The sequence below is a fragment of the Somniosus microcephalus genome, chromosome 3, assembly GCF_052327205.1.
Source record: "Somniosus microcephalus isolate GS21.2 chromosome 3, FLI_Smic_1.0, whole genome shotgun sequence".
Taxonomy (NCBI): Eukaryota; Metazoa; Chordata; class Chondrichthyes; order Squaliformes; family Somniosidae; genus Somniosus; species Somniosus microcephalus.
The window spans coordinates 203,165,155-203,182,443 of NC_140989.1; the positions used below are offsets into that span (position 1 = coordinate 203,165,155).

Here is a 17,289-nt window from a genome sequence, read left to right on the forward strand (position 1 = left end):
TTTAACCAGCAATGCTACCCCACCTCCCTTTCCTTTTTGCCTATCTTTCCTGAATTTTGAATACCCCTGGATGTTGAGTTCCCTGCCTTGGCCACCCTGGAGCCATGTTTCCGTAATCCCAATCAAATCATATTCGTTTACCTCTATTTGCGCAGCTAATTCATCCACCTTATTACGAATGCTCCTCGCATTAAGACACAAAGCCTTCAGGCTTGTTATTTTAATGCTCTTAGACCTATTAAAATTATTATTTACTGTGGCCATGTTCGATTTAAACCGTTGATATCTCTGACTGCCACTTTTGTTTTTCTCCTTCCTATCTTTTGCTTTTATCCTTGTTTCCCTTTCCTCTGTCTCCCTGCTCAGGTTCCCAACCCCCTCTGATTCTCTCTCCACAGATGCTGCCTGACCTGCTGAGTGTTTCCAGCATTTCCCGTGTTTATCCTAAATTTATACGATGTGCCCATTTGCTGTTCAAGGACTGCTCCACCCCATCGACCATTTGCTTAACAGGAAATGAACCAGGAGCAACAAGCACAGTGCTCACCACATGCTCGATTGGTGCACACTCGGTGGGACTGGGCTAAAATTCCAGGTCCACATTCTCCCTTGTGGAAGCAGAACTTCCCACTTATTTTGATACCAAACCCCAACATTAACGATGAAAGCCAGCGACTTGAATTAACAGCACCAGTAATGGCGGAGGCAGATGGCACATGAGAGAAATGGAGGAATAAACAGGGCACTGAGCGACTTTACCCACTCGACCTCATCACCATAAATCCTGTAGTGACAAAAGCAGCTGCCTCCTCTCCAACCCTTTCACAAATAGCCGGCAGCATCTCAAAGGGCACCAGCGCCCAGCCTAGGCCTATCCGCCCGTCAGAGAAGCACATGGCCATGAATATAAAGCTCCGAGTCTGAGGTACGAGGAAAAGCGTGATAACGCCTTCAGCTATTTTATTAACTCAGCCTGAAGTCATTGAAAGAGAGAGTCAGACCGATTATTACGGCCTTGCCACAGGCCCGGAGCCTGCAAAGTCTTTTTCATTCCTTCCCCCGCCCCCAATAAGGCCACCTCTCTCCATGACGGCACTCTTCAAACGCGCAAGCGGTTTCCAACAGACACAGGGCGGCTCCGCATGAGGGGAAAGAAAGGGTTGAAAGGAGAAAGCTCACACGGCCTCGGCCCACACAACGCTGGACTAACCCGCGGATTTCCCCACTCCAACTCAGGAAAGAAAGACTTGCATTTATATAGCGCCTTTCATGACCACTGGATGTCTGAAAGCGCTTTACAGCCAATTTTTGAAGTGTAGTCACTGTTGTAATGCGGGAAATGCAGCAGCCAATTTGCGCACAGCAAGCGCTCACAAACAGCAAAGTGATAATGACAGAGAAATCAAGGGTTTAAATCAAACATAGCCACAGTAAATAATAATTCTAAAAGGTGTAAGAGTGTTAAAAAAACAAGCCTGAAGGCCTTGTGTCTTAATGCGAAGAGCATTCATAATAAAGTGGATGAATTAGCTGCGCAAATAGGGGTAAACGGATATGATATGATTGGGATTACGGAAACATGGCTCCGGGGTGACCAAGACTAGGAACTCAACATCCAGGGGTATTCAATATTCAGGGAAGATAGGCAAAAAGGAAAAGGAGGTGGGGTAGCATTGCTGGTTAAAGAGGGGATTAACACAATTGAAAGGAAGGATATTAGCTCTGATGATGTGGAATCTGTATGGGTAGAACTGAGAAATACCAAGGGGCAGAAAACATTAGTGGGAGTGGTATACAGACCTCCAAACAGTAATGTGGAGGTTGGGTGTCGAAGTTCGAGCAAGACTCAGACGCCTGGTAACTGGCAAACAATACCTTTATTTACTTGTACAAGGGGAAAGCAGTACAATCAAAGGTTGATACTTACAACTCCAATGAACGTTTACAAGAGGCTCATATTTATACATTGGAGTAAACAAGTTCCAGATAATCACGTGGCCATTACATCATTGGTCAGCAACACTAATTTCTTAACAAAACAACTATTATTAAACAAAGCCTATTCTTTCAATTCCGCTTCTTATCCCTACCAGTCTAACCACCTGGACCACAAGCTCCTATCTTGTCTCACCGCAGCGTATGCCTTTCTGAGGTGCCGAATTGTGATTGGATACCGTACAATAGCTAGTTAACCAGATCCTGTAGTGATTCAATCTTCTACCTAGCAGTTAAGCCCTCGTGACCTTTATTGTTCCTTAATACTAAACCACAGGTCTACGTGCAGATGTCCCTCTTCTTACCTGCCAGTTCTGCTTTGCTTGCACTTAGCAAAGCTGAAATTCCTCTTTTACTCCCTTTTCGAAACTAAAAACATCTATTATTACTTTGTGCAATTCATTCCTATGCGAAGCCATTTGCGAAGCCATTTTGCTAGCTAGATTGTTGGCCATTTTATTTACACTTCCACATTCCCCCCTTTTGTCCTTTCCAAGGACAATCTTTAAATTTAAATCTCAATTTTGTTCAATCGTTCTATCTCCTCCTCTTCTGGACTTTTGATTTCCATCTGGACCATCAGCTTCGCAGGCCCTAGCTTAGTTAACATTTGACCCATGTTATTACAACAGCATTTAAGCATAGCCAGAGTTAGGAAGATACTAATTATTATTACCACTAGCCAAATTAGTCCATTGACTAGCCAATCCCACCAACTCCCCATGGCCAAATTGCCAAAATAGTCTCCCCATTCTCAGGTGCTGTCTTTCCACTTTCTCTCATTTTGTCTACAAGACTGTATACCTCTTCTGAGTTATCAGGGATATAAGTGCAACATGTAGGTCCTATTATAGCGCATGTCCCTCCTTGTTCTGCTAGTAAGTAGTCAAGTGCACTCTTTTCCTGGTTACTTCCTTAGCTACGTGCAAGCTGGTTATTAGGGCAACACACGCGAACAATTTTTGGAACATGGTTTCAATAGTCCTTTAAAGTCTTTTCTTTCTCTTCGCTATTTCCTTCTGGGCCTTGGTTCAGAGCTGGAGCCTTCTTACATTGTGATGCGTGTATCCATGTAGGCCTTTCCCTGATTTTCACGGCAGTGTTGGTGGTAAGGAGGATTTGGAACGGTCCTTCGAATCGAGGTTCCAGGTCGTTCTTTCTTCTGAAGATCTTTATATAGATGGTGTCTCCTGGCTCGAGGTTGTGGCAACGTTCATCTGCAGGTTCAACCTGGGCCTCCTTTACCTGTTGGTGGAAACTAGAAATACATTTGGTTAGTGCAATGCAGTAGTTCAGCATATTTTCTTCCATCTTGTGAATGTCCATTTGCTTGGCCATGAAGGGTGCTGAGAAAGGTAGTCTCTGTGGCCTTCCCATGACGATTTTGTGTGGTGACAGTCCTGTAGTCCTGTTGGTTGCGGATCGCATCGTCATCAATGCTAAAGGTAGTAGTTCAACCCATTTAAGTCCTGTTTCTTCACTGAGTTTTGCGAGTTTTTTTTTTCAGCACTCCATTATATCTTTCCACCAATCCTGCTGATTGGGGATGGTAACTGCAGTGGAAGTGCTGATTAATCTGTAGAGCTTTACATAGTTCTTTAATTACAGTTCCTGTAAAATGGGATCCGTTGTCACTTGACAATTGTAGGATTCGCAAAAATCCATAAAATACAGTATACAGGTAGGGCCCCTGAAGTGGCCACATTGTGAGAACACAGAATGGAGTTGGCAGTTCTCATGGCCCAGTTCAAAAGGACGCACACACTGAGTCATCATCGATTAGAAGAATCCAGAACCTTACTGTTTTTGATATTGTAATGTGGTTACAGCAGTAAACAAAACTATTAGCACCTGAAGGTGCGCTAATCGCTGGCAGAGCGGTAACCGATCTCAGAAACCGCTGAGCACACACAAACGGAGGGACACTAAACGGATTCCCATTATGGCAAAGCGGTAACCGATCTCAGAAACTGCTGAGCACACACAAACGAAGGGACACTAATCGGATTCCCATTAGTTCGATTTGCGAGCAGTTAAAATTAATGTGCTTGCTTTTGTTAAAGCAACCTTAACAAAGGAAAACGGTTGATTTGGCGCCAAGATTAGGGCCAGAAAAGAGTATAACCGTTCAGGTAAATCGTCAGCAAGTCAGTCTAAGATTCGACCAGAGTAAGGAAGACTCCTCCGGAGACGGTTCACACCGTGAAGTCCAAGTCCAGTTACCATCAGGAGTTCGAGGACCGCGCGGAACAGAAAACGGCTCGAGGATTTCGGAGGACTTCCAAAGTTTGTACAGGAGAGCGAGTCCAGGAGCCGGTCCCATAAGGAAGGTCGGAGGTCCCAGACGACACCAAGTAACAGGGTCCAGGAGCCGGTCCCATAAGGAAGATCAGAAATTCCAGACATAACAAGAAGTACCAAGGTCCAGAAGGGTTTTGAAATTCTGGTGAGCATAAAGGCCCAACCCTACCTAACTGACATAATTGAGGTATATTCAGTAACGGGAGGGTTTGTAACGTTAAGGGTATTTGTAAGTCAGGAGTGTGATTTATCCCTCGATGTGTCCGTGCGCTTCCCTCACCCCCACTTTTAGCTTATCACTATTTTAGAACTGTTTATATGCTTTAAAGTTATTTTTCTCAGTATAATTTAGTCCTCTGTGAGAAACGTTATTTTTTGTCTGCATTTATTCTTGCCATTTTTCTCTGTGTACATTCTCTTTCAAAAATAAAGATCGTTTTGATTTAAAACTCAATCTGTCTCATCTGACCATTTGTCTTCCGAGTCACGAGTTGGGCCAACACACAAAGGTTGTCTGGCAATAAGCCCAGTGTCTAGAACCGTGAGGGGGGAGCGCTTCGAAACCGCTCACGAGTAGTGCGAAAATCAAAACCGATTTAGCACACCATAAGCTCGTTAAAACGACCCCTTACAGAATGGCGACCGTGGCAGGACACTGGCTACAGAAACCTTGTGTGGTGGACAAAGACTCGGGTGAGACAGATGTGATGGAAGATAAGTTAGCTTCCTACGTGTGTGGGAAAGTCAATGTAGCGAAAAAATGGGTGTATGACATGTTAGGAGCCGAGCGTCCCCTAAAGGCAGCCGCTCAGTGGACGGCTAGTAAAAAGCACCGCAAGGGCATTGAGAAAGCGGTATGGCTCATGTGTTATAAAAAGCAGGTTCTGGTACTGGACCACGCGGTGGCCAGTAAAGAATCTAAGATTAGGCATTTGTCCCAAGAGCTGCAGGAAAAGGTTGCAGCAGAAGGGAAAGTGCTAGTGGCCCTGGAGGCAATAAGCCAAGAGAGGGCAGTGATGGTCCGGGATCATCGGGGCAAAGTAGAGCACATGGAAAGCCAGGCCACTGAAGTACAGCGTGAGCACCAAGCCAGGGTAGAAAGGCTAAAGGGCAAGATAGCTGAGTTAGAGGGGAGTGCTAGTTTTAGGGTAGAACATGTTGAGTACCAAGCAAGAGAATTCAGGGAAAGAGAAAGGAAGTTAAAGGCGGAAATTAGCAGTCTCACGGGGGAACTTAAGGCACAGGAGGAGAAAGTAGCCGAGGTAAAAGCAGCTTATAAGGTGGCTTGCGCTCAGGGGTTTGAGGAAGCAGACCACGGCCCCTGTAGGCAGGAAATTGAAAGCCTACATATGGAGTTGGCCAAAGCAAAGGGGATGATATGTCTCATTAGCCCAAAAATCGGCCAGGCCGAATTTAACGGCAACCCAGTCAGGGCAGTCCCGCAGGCAGCCCCTAGAACTAAACGGGTTAGGGAACCTGAGGTTGCACAGCCACCACCCCTAGCCCTTAGTTTTCCAGAGGTCTGGGAACAGGAGCAGGTGGGGGATGAAGAACCCCAGGTAGACCAGGCTAGCCCAAGAGAGAGTCAGGGACCGGGACCGGTGTACCCCGTTATACAGCGGAGGTACGGACCACCCGGTAACGACGGGGAAACTGGGGACATCCAGAACCAATTCCAGATTCCACACGGTACGCAACAATTGCGTTCCATGGTGAGCTACATCCCCAAGCTCACCATGAGGGGGGACCCTTCCCTGCACTTTAGGGAGATAGAGCAGGCGGCCTGTGTGAATGACTGCGACGAGGCAGAAAAGGCCAAAATGATGCTGTTCTCCCTGGGTAGCGATCTCCTCCAGATGCTACCCGATGAGTGTAAGAGGGGTCAGGAGAATTATGGCAAGCTCAAGGAAGAGATCCTGGAGGCCATGGGGATGAACGAGGGGAGTCCGTTCTCCCGGGTAGAGAGAACAGTCCAGCTCCCCGGGGAATTCCCGCAGGCGTTCGCGGACAGGCTGTGGCCAGTCTACCAGGATGCGTGCCCGGGAATGCCGGCGCGAGCGCACCTGAACGGGGAACAGTTAGTTCACTGGCTAAGGTGCCTTATGAACAACTCCCTGCCCCGCGTTCGAATGCAGGCAATGGCCTGGTTCGACCCCCGAAACCCTCTGACCACGGAGGCAACGGTAATCCGCCAACTCACCGTCACCTTTAGAAACGGGAGGGATAGTGAGACACCCCAGCAAAAAGGGGAGGTTTGTGAGGTCAGGCCTGGTGACCAGCCCCGTAAAGAGTGGCGCCAGGAAGGGAGCCGTCCCAACCAAAGCAGGCAAACGTGCTACGGTTGCGGGAAGGAGGGGCATTGGCGCAGGGACTGTAAGAATCCCTGGAAGGACACAAGGGAAAAGGTTCCCACAGCCCCAGTCCAAAAGGCAGAGACAGAAATTGCTCCCGCTGGGATCGAGTCATTTTTAGAGGCCATGCGGTTTCTTCTGACTGGCCAGGGAAGTACAGCTGCTGTAGTTCCCTCCCCCACCTCTGCCCCCCCACAATGACTAGAGCCAGCGCAGCCTGTCGACCTGTGTCCCCCAGAAAGACATGCACAGGAAAAGACCTCCAGTAAAATGGAGGAATAGCTGCGGTGCCAGGTTGCGGAGGCTAAGTTAGTTGAGCAGGCTTTAAGGGAGGAGAATGCTAGGTTAACAGCGAGGGCTGGCAGTTTAGAGGGTCAGCTAAAGGTTTTTAAAATGGTTCATGAAGATTTTCAGCCACCAGCAGCGGGTGGTGAGGGGATACCTGCCCCCAGTACAGGAGTGGGTAGGGAAGAGGAGATAAAACTAGATTACTGGCTAGCTGCCAGGTATATTAAACAGTGCAAGCTGTTTAAGCCGGAGGCAGGGAAACAGACAGCAGGGGCTGAAAAGGCCAGTAAAGAGTCAAACGCTGTAGAGGAGCTGCAGCCACAGGTCACACAGGCTGGACGTGCAGCCTGCGTGAGGGGAGGAGTGGTCTCATCTAAACGGGAGACTCCCCCATTGTTCTGGGACCCAGGAGGGGAGGAGCCGGAGGTCTTAGGTCCTGTCCCTGGTTACCCAGAAGGGGAGGAGCCGGAGGTCCCAGGTCCTGTCCCCGATCACCCAGAAGGGGAGGAGCCGGAGGTCCCAGGTCCTGTCCCTGGTCATAATGAAGCCGAGTCGGAGGACGAAGGTCCCGCCCCCGACTGCGGCGAAGGGGAGGAGCCGGAGGTTTTAGGTCTTGCCCCTCAGTGTAGCATTAGAGAGGTGGCGTCTGGGGGCGGGGACTCTCAACCTGGAGTCCCAGGTAGCAAAGAGGTGCCTGCCGCTGACCCAGAGCCTAGGGAGGCGGAGCCTGCGGGAGGAAGCCCACAGCCGGCAGTCGTGGGGAAGCCACGAACTGCAGCCAGGGCCAAAACTCCAGCCAAGGGTCCGACCTGTGAGGAAACCTCATATGTGGTGACCGTCAGACGGTCAGAGAGAAAACCGCAACCGAAAAAGGTCTGGTCGCCGGTTTTCGCAAAAAGAAACCCCCGTAAGAAAGCTGCGGGAAATTTAAACAGTCCACAGCCAGCAGCCACAGGCTGCCAGGGACTAGCAGCTGAGACTGATGTGGGAACGCCACAGGGGGAGGCCTGCGACAGTCCCCGCAGATTATAAGCTGGCCGCCCGGAGACGGGCGGCAGATGTACATAGATATATATAGTTTTGGAGAATAAGGTTTAGTTATTGTTATTTTAGAATGAATGTATAAGGTATTCCATTGGATTGTTTTGTACATTGGATGGTTTTGTATTATTGAAATAAGATTATGTTATGACTCTAGGCGAGTCTGTACATTGTTTGAATGTTTTCTCCGATAGGAAATGTTTTCTCAAACTTCGTTGTTCGGAATGAGGAAAGTGCGGGCGAGGTACACTCCATGGCAAGGTAAATTACGGGGAAGGTCAGTTGGGGAGGGAACGGATTTGTGCTCACCCAAAGACATTTTATGATACAAAGACGATTGAAGATGCTCATTGTATCACAGGGGGGACTGTAGGATTTGCAAAAATCCATGAAATACAATATACGGGTAGGGCCCCTGAAGTGGCCACATTGTGAGAACACAGAATGGAGTTGGCAGTTCTCATGGCCCAGTTCAAAAGGACACACACACTGAGTCATCATCGATTAGAAGAATCCAGAACCTTACTGTTTTTGATATTGTAATGTGGTTACAGCAGTAAACAAAATTATTAGCACCTGAAGGTGCGCTAATCGCTGGCAGAGCGGTAACCGATCTCAGAAACCGCTGAGCACACACAAACGAAGGGACACTAATCGGATTCCCATTAGTTCGATTTGCGAGCAGTTAAAATTAATGTGCTTGCTTTTGTTAAAGCAACCTTAACAAAGGAAAACGGTTGATTTGGCGCCAAGATTAGGGCCAGAAAAGAGTATAACCGTTCAGGTAAATCGTCAGCAAGTCAGTCTAAGATTCGACCAGAGTAAGGAAGACTCCTCCGGAGACGGTTCACACCGTGAAGTCCAAGTCCAGTTACCATCAGGAGTTCGAGGACCGTGCGGAACAGAAAACGGCTCGAGGATTTCAGAGGACTTCCAAAGTTTGTACAGGAGAGCGAGTCCAGGAGCCGGTCCCATAAGAAAGGTCGGAGGTCCCAGACGACACCAAGTAACAGGGTCCAGGAGCCGGTCCCATAAGGAAGATCAGAAATTCCAGACGTAACAAGAAGTACCAAGGTCCAGAAGGGTTTTGAAATTCTGGTGAGCATAAAGGCCCAACTCTACCTAACTGACATAATTGAGGTATATTCAGTAACGGGAGGGTTTGTAACGTTAAGGGTATTTGTAAGTCAGGAGTGTGATTTATCCCTCGATGTGTCCGTGCGCTTCCCTCACCCCCGCTTTTAGTTTATCGCTATTTTAGAACTGTTTATATGCTTTAAAGTTATTTTTGTCAGTGTATAATTTAGTCCTCTGTGAGAAACGTTATTTTTCGCCTGCATTTATTCTTGCCATTTTTCTCTGTGTACATTCTCTTTCAAAAATAAAGATCGTTTTGATTTAAAACTCAATCTGTCTCATCTGACCATTTGTCTTCCGAGTCACGAGTTGGGCCAACACACAAAGGTTGTCTGGCAATAAGCCCAGTGTCGAGAACCGTGAGGGGGGAGCGCTTCGAAACCGCTCACGAGTAGTGCGAAAATCAAAACCGATTTAGCACACCATAAGCTCGTTAAAACGACCCCTTACACAATTTAACCGGTATCCCGAAGCGAGGCACAATATCTTTCAACAAGCATTTGGCTACAGTAACAGCATCATTTTTCTTACACGGAAAAGCTTCAACCCATCTTGAAAACATCTCTATAATGACTAATACATATTTAAATCCCATACATGCTGGTAATTCTATAAAATCCATCTGTAAATGTACGAAAGGACCCGTGGGGTTTGGATGGGAGGCAGACAGTACTTTCTCTGTCTTACCCGGATTCATAGTCTGACAGGTAACACAATTGGCGCAAATTTCTTGTGCAATAGCCGAAATGCCTGGTGCATACAAAGTTGTTAAAATATAATCTGCCATCCCCCCTTTGCCCGCATGGGTGAATGTTTGAACACATCGGGCAATCCATGGTAAAAGAGATTGAGGGGCCACCATGCGGCCGTCATGATGGACCCATAAACCGTCTGTATTCTTAAAGCACTGATTTTTAACCCATCCTGACACTTCTGCGCTTGCTTGCGATTGATAGGCTAGCACATCATTAACGGTGGGTGGTTGTTCTACTGCTTTTCTTTCCCTAACAGGGAAGGCTAAAACTTGTGGGCCCTTGTCAGACAATGCGGCCAATTTGGCTGCGTTATCTGCCCTAGCATTTCCAAGTGCTACTACATCCAAATGCCCAGTGTGTGCTTGGCATTTAATGATAGCCAAATGTTTTGGTCTCTGAATGGCTTGTATAAGCTTCTCTACCTGCTCTGCATTTTTAATGGTTGTCCCTGATGATGTCAGGTAACCGCAAATTTTCCAAATCTGTCCATAATCATGAGCTACCCCAAAGGCATATCTTGAGTCGGTATAAATGTTCACCGATTGGCCTGTGGCTAGAATACATGCTCGAGTTAAGGCGAATAATTCTGCTTGTTGAGCTGAAAAGGAGTCCGGGAGCGCAGCAGCTTCGACATCCTCATTCTGGGGGACCACTGCGTATGCAGCTCTAGGCTGACCCTGATCATTTCTTAAGGCTGACCCATCTACATAGTATACTTGATCAGGGTTGGATATTGGTACATCGGTCAGGTCAACTCGTGGTTTGGTGATTAGCTGGGTTACCATCTCACAGGAATGAGGCTCTCCGTCCTCCTCAGTAGGGAGTAAGGTAGCTGCATTCGGCACCACCGGGTATGTGGGGAATACGGCATCGTTGACTGTTCTTAAGTCTTGTACAAATCTCCACCTCTCGCTATTGGCTTTTTCTACTGACAAAATAGGTGTGTTACATGGACTTGTCGTCGGGATAATTATACCTTGTGTTAGCAATGATTCAATTACTGGTTCGATCCCTTTTTCCGCCTTCCCTGACAATGGATACTGAGATTTCTTGGGCAATGGTGCTGCTGGATTAATTGTGACCTTGTAAGGTTGTGCAGTCAACATTTTTCCTACCTCCTTTGAGTGTTTCGCCCACATGACGTCAGGTACCTCCTTTAAAAGCGTTTCTGCTTCCTGGCACAGCCACAGTCCTGCCCTTGGCCTCTTTTTTTTATCAGAACTCCATCGACAACTAGTTTCCAATTGAACGTGACTGAGAAACCTTCTTTTCCATATTCTGTTAACGTGGCTCCAGTTCTTTCCCACGTTTTCGATGTTGTCAGCATTTGCATTCGTCTGACCATTGGACCTAAATCTTTGGAATGATAGGATTGAGCAACTGCAAGAGTGCAGTGTGGGTAGGCATCTTTTAACCTTATAGAGTGTTCCAGTAATAGATGATAATTCAACAGCTGCAGCAATACCCTCTGGACCTATAAAAACTTGTTTTATGCTCAGGCGATATTTTAGGTTTAGGAATGGTTGGTAAAAGTTCTGCATAATAAGGTCCTGTCCTGTTTTATCATAATAGGCTGTACAGTATAGTTTCAAATGCCACTCTCAGTTTTATAGACTTCTGGTACTGTATTATCGAATTAGTGACGCATCCCCAAGCACCCACTAGACTAGCGAGTTCCGGGCTTATATTTGGATCTAAAATTTCCCATGCATAGAGAATAGGGAGTTTTACCTCTACCACTGGATACGCATAACATTTGTCTACAGGAATCTCAACTGTAACCCCCGCTGGAGAGCAAATAATTGTGGCGTTCATTTTGCACAACAAGTCTCCTCCACATAAATTCATAGATGCTTCGTCCGATAGCAAAAATGAGTGGGTTCCCTTATATATATTCTTCAATCTCTACAGCGATAGGTAGTGGTGCCTCCATTTGTTGGGTTATTCCAGTTAGTCCTGCCACCGGGGTTTTCTTTCCAGATAAGGGCATTCCCACTGAATCACCTTTTCCTAACATTGAAAAAGTGGCACCTGTGTCCACTAGGAATGATACAGGCCGACCATTCACTTGTAATTCAATTTTGGGCTCACTTTGTGAATTTAGGGATACTACGGGCATCTGGTTTCGGGGAGCACTTGGATCTGCTTCGGGTAGTCAATAGGTCCGATTCTGATCTTGTCTATAGTAACGATCATCTTGTCGATTGTTTCCGAACGGATTTTGTACAGTAAAATCTGTCTGTGGCCTTTGATATGCTTGGGCTGGATTCCCGTTGGGTCCCATCCCATGATTTTGAGGGGAGGTACTATATCCTCCAGTTTGGTTCCAAGGACCTCCAAACTGTTGGGTTTTTGATGGACAATCTCTGGCCCAGTGTCCTGTTTGGCCACAGTTATTCCCTTGTCCACCTTGCCCCATATTTCCTCTATTTCTGCCTCCGAAACCTCTCCTGTTTCCACGTCCCCTTCCCCTATTTTGTTGGGGATACATTTCTATCCTGTAAGTCCTTTAATATGGAGATTAACCGGGGAAGGGTCTCCTGTCTCCACCCAAGGCAGACTAATTTTAGGGGTTCTTTTCAATCTGGCCTAAGGCCATTTACCAATGCGCTGACCATGGGCGCTTGATAATCATCCTTTTCCATTCCCGAGTATTGAGCCATAATTTCCTCCATTCTCTCCACATAATCTTCTACATGCTCTTTGCCTTCCTCGACTTGCTTTTTCTTTCTACGGCCTGCATTACTAGCCTCGATACTTTGCTCACGTCTTTTCTCAGCTTCTCGTTTCCAGTCCCCAAACGCTGACCAGTTCACCTTCTTCTTACCACTCCTTCCTGGGTCCCCATTTAAGAGGCACTCCTCGAGACAAGTTACCCTGTCGAGGTTAAATGTACCATCTGGTGGAAATGGTCTATTTCCCTTTTTGGTCCATTTTGCCCATTTATTGATGTCTGACCACAATTCTGGAGCATATAACAGGCTGGTGTGCCTTTTTCTGGTATTTTACTTGCTCCGGCACCCATTCTTAATGGTTGAGGTTATCACAGGTATTCGGTATCACAATCCTTCCGTTCCAACCGAGTTCTCTACGCCCACTTCACCTGGCCGTCACGTGACCCATTTGGGCTCTTAATTCGGGCTCAGTCTGGGTGCGTGAGATACTGTTGGACACAGATCACGGGTGTGTCGATCAACCGATCACTGTTTACTCTCCACCAATTTAAGTGTTTCTGAGACACAACCTCCTTTATTGAGTTCCCTGTTATGTCTTCCTACGAGCTCACAGACAATTGACGCACAAAAATATGCACATAATAATATTACGAAGATAATAAAAAATCGCGAAAACCCAAAGGGGTATACAGATCATAATCCTTATGCTCTAACTAAACATATAGTCAATTCTCAGTCTGCGTTTTACGTCCCTACAGACTGAGTCCTTAACACAGCAACTTAACAACTTTAGGATCCTATCACACAAGGATCACGCCCCTTCTTATTTCTCCCTATCACACAAGGATAATTGTTTCCATCATACAAGAAACAGGAACCTTCTTAACCTGACGACGTCTTTCTTACCTTCTTAACAATTAATACTTTGATTCCGTAGCATAAAATTATACACCACAATATGAGGATTATAATTAACAATCCGAACAGTTGTCGCAACACTTCATCAACATTATAAGAATTAACAAAATCAGACATAGCAATTAACAAACATTATCAGACAATCCTAGTGGTCTTTATCAATATCGAACCAGTGTCACAGAATCTCCAACTTTCGCCGCTCAAGGTGTCTCAGGGTCTTGGCGCCTACTTTATGGTCCTGGCCTTCACGTGGGGCATTTGCCCTCTTAATAACCGGCCTGAGGCTAGGCGTTAGAGATTTAACACTCTCCTTGTCCGTTTGGGCTCAGTTGATTGGCTGTGACAAGGCTCGAAACCGAGAGACCACCACGAACAATAAACACGAATTTAAGTACTTACAGCAGCAATTTATTACGCCACGCGGATTCTTAACCTATTCTTTCTACCGGGACTCTAACCCGCCTCCACCTCCTTCTTCTATTTGGGATTCCAACCCGCTGGTTTTCCCACTATTGGGACTTCAACCCGTTACACATCCACTTTTAGGGACTTTAACCCACCAACCAGTTTAGGATTCCAACCCGCCGGTTTTCCTACAACTATGCTACTCCTTCATTGGTAGTAGTCTTAACCTTCTGCTGTCCGGACAGTCTTAACCCTTAAACCTTACCGGTATCTCTTACTCTCTACGTGCCAGTACTTTCAGGGTCCGACTTTCCGAGAACCGATCCTCTCTTTACTATAGTCGATAAAGGAGAAAATGATTACTTAAAGTCAACCGAACCCTGAACTGAGTCTACTCACAGATCGCAGTACACTTGCCGACGAGCGGGACTCAATTGTACCTGTTACCGGGGAAGACTTACTGGTTTTGAGTGTTCAAGAGACACTCCCTGGCCAGTCAGGGACCGTTCCCCGGAACGTCACAACTTTGGCGTCCGCTCCCTGTCAAGTAGTAAGCGATCTCGGTGGGACCTCCAAGAAATACTGTAGAAGTTCGAGCAAGACTCAGACGCCTGGTAACTGGCAAACAATACCTTTATTTACTTGTACAAGGGGAGAGCAGTACAATCAAAGGTTGATACTTACAACTCCAATGAACGTTTACAAGAGGCTCATATTTATACATTGGAGTAAACAAGTTCCAGATAATCACGTGGCCATTACATCATTGGTCAGCAACACTAATTTCTTAACAAAACAACTATTATTAAACAAAGCCTATTCTTTCAATTCCGCTTCTTATCCCTACCAGTCTAACCACCTGGACCACAAGCTCCTATCTTGTCTCACCGCAGCGTATGTCTTTCTGAGGTGCCGAATTGTGATTGGATACCGTACAATAGCTAGTTAACCATATCCTGTAGTGATTCAATCTTCTACCTAGCAGTTAAGCCCTCGTGACCTCATTGTTCCTTAATACTAAACCACAGGTCTACGTGCAGATGTCCCTCTTCCTTCTTACCTCAGTTGGCAAACTGCCAGTTCTGCTTTGCTTGCACTTAGCAAAGCTGAAATTCCTCTTTTACTCCCTTTTCGAAACTAAAAACATCTATTATTACTTTGTGCAATTCATTTCTATGCGAAGCCATTTGCGAAGCCATTTTGCTAGCTAGATTGTTGGCCATTTTATTTACACTTCCACAGGGGATGGCATTAAACGGGAAATTAGAGACGCGTGCAAGAAGGGCACAGCAGTTATCATGGGTGACTTTAATCTACATATAGATTGGGCTAACCAAATTAGTAACAATACTGTGGAGGAGGAATTCCTGTAGTGTATACGGGATGGTTTCCTGGACCAATATGTCGAGGAACCAACTAGAGATCAGGCCATCTTAGACTGGGTATTATGTAATGAGAAAGGATTAATTAGCAATCTTGTTCTGCGAGGCCCCTTGGGTCGGAGTGATCATAATATGATAGAGTTCTTCATTAAGATGGAGAGTGAAGTAGTTGACTCAGAGACTAGGGTCCTGAACCTAAATAAAGGAAACTACGATGGTATGAGGCGCGAGTTGGGTAGGATTGATTGGGGAATGTCACTCAAAGGGTTGATGGTGGATAGGCAATGGCAAACATTCAAAGATCGCATGGATGAACTACAGAATTTGTTCATCCTAGTTTGGCATAAAAATAAAACAAAAAAGGTGACTCAACCGTGGCTAACAAGGGAAATTAGGGATAGCATAAGATCCAAGGAGAGGACATATAAATTGGCCAGAAAAAGCAGTAAACCTGAGGATTGGGAGCAGTTTAGGATTCAACAAAGGAGGACAAAGGGATAAATTAAGAAGGGGAAAATAGAGTATGAGAGTAAGCTTGCAGGGAACATTAAAACTGACTGTAAAAGCTTTTATAGGTATGTGAAGAGAAAAAGATTGGTGAAGTCAAGCGTAGGTCCCTTGCAGTCAGAATCAGGGGAATTTATAATGGGGAACAAAGAAATAGCAGACCAATTAAATACATACTTTGGTTCTGTCTTCACAAAGGAGGACACAAATAACCTCCCAGAGATGTCGGGGAACATATGGTCTAATGAAAGGGAGGAACTGATAGAAATCAGTATTTGTAGGGAAATGGTGTTGGAGAAATTGACGGGATTGAAGGCCGATAAATCCCCAGGGCCTGATAATCTACATCCTAAGGTACTTAAGGAAGTGGCCCTAGAAATAGTAGATGCATTGCTGGTCATCTTCCAAAATTCAATAGACTCTGGAACAGTACCCATGGATTGGAGGGTAGCTAATGTTACCCCACTATTCAAAAAAGGTGGTAGAGAGAAAACGGGGAATTATAGACCGGTAAGCCTGACATCGGTTGTGGGGAAAATGCTAGAGTCCATTATAAAAGATGTAATAGCAGAGCACTTGGAATAACAGTGACTGGATCGGACAAAGCCAACATGGATTTACAAAAGGTAAATCATTCTTGACTAATCTACTGGAATTTTTTGAGGATGTAAAAGGTAAAATAGATAAGGGAGAACCAGTGGATGTGGTGTATTTGGACTTTCAAAAGGCTTTTGATAAGGTCCCGCATAAGAGATTAGCGTGTAAAGTTAAGGCACATGGGATTGGGGACAAGGTACTGACTTGGATAGATTCACCAGACTGATACCTAGGATGGCAGGAATGACGTATGAGGAGAGATTGGGTCGATTGGGCTTATACTCGCTGGAGTTTAGAAGAATGAGAGGGGATCTCATTGAAACTTATAAAATTCTAACAGGACTAGACAGACTAGATGCAGGAAGGATGTTCCCGATGGCCGGGGAGTCCAGAACCAGGGGTCACAGTCTAAGGATAAGGAGTAAGCCATTTAGGACAGAGATGAGGAATTTCTTCACCCAGAGAGTGGTGAACCTGTGGAATTCTCTACCACAGAAGGCAGTGGAGGCCAATTCATTAAATATATTCAAGAAGGAGTTAGATATATTTCTTAAGGCTAAAGGGATCAAGGGATATGGGGAGAAGGCAGGGACAGTGTACTGAATTTGGATGATCAGCCATGATCTCATCGAATGGCGGAGCAGGCTCAAGGGGCCGAATGGCCTACTCCTGCTCCTATCTTCTATGTTTCTATGACCAGATAATCTGTTTTAGTGATGTTGGTTGAGGGATAAATATTGGCCAGGACACTGGGGATAACTCCCCTGCTCTTCTTCGAAATAGTGCCATGGGATCTTTTACATCCACCTGAGAGAGCAGACGGCATCGGTTTAACATCTCATCCAAAAGACGGCACTTCTGACAGTGCAGCAGACCCTCAGCACTGCACTGGAGTGTCAACCTAGCTTTATGTGCTCAAAGAACGGAGAGGTACTCA

The 17,289-nt window shown here is 46.0% G+C and overlaps 1 long non-coding RNA gene across 1 annotated transcript; it reads right to left on the reverse strand.

Moving 5' to 3' along the window:
• Positions 1-1,858: 1,858 nt before the first annotated feature.
• Positions 1,859-14,862, reverse strand: LOC147121676 (uncharacterized). The gene is made up of 3 exons (XR_015077594.1): positions 14,328-14,862; positions 14,132-14,200; positions 1,859-3,253 (listed from the first exon to the last, which is right to left on the reverse strand). It is a non-coding gene; the product is annotated as an uncharacterized LOC147121676 (long non-coding RNA).
• Positions 14,863-17,289: the final 2,427 nt, after the last annotated feature.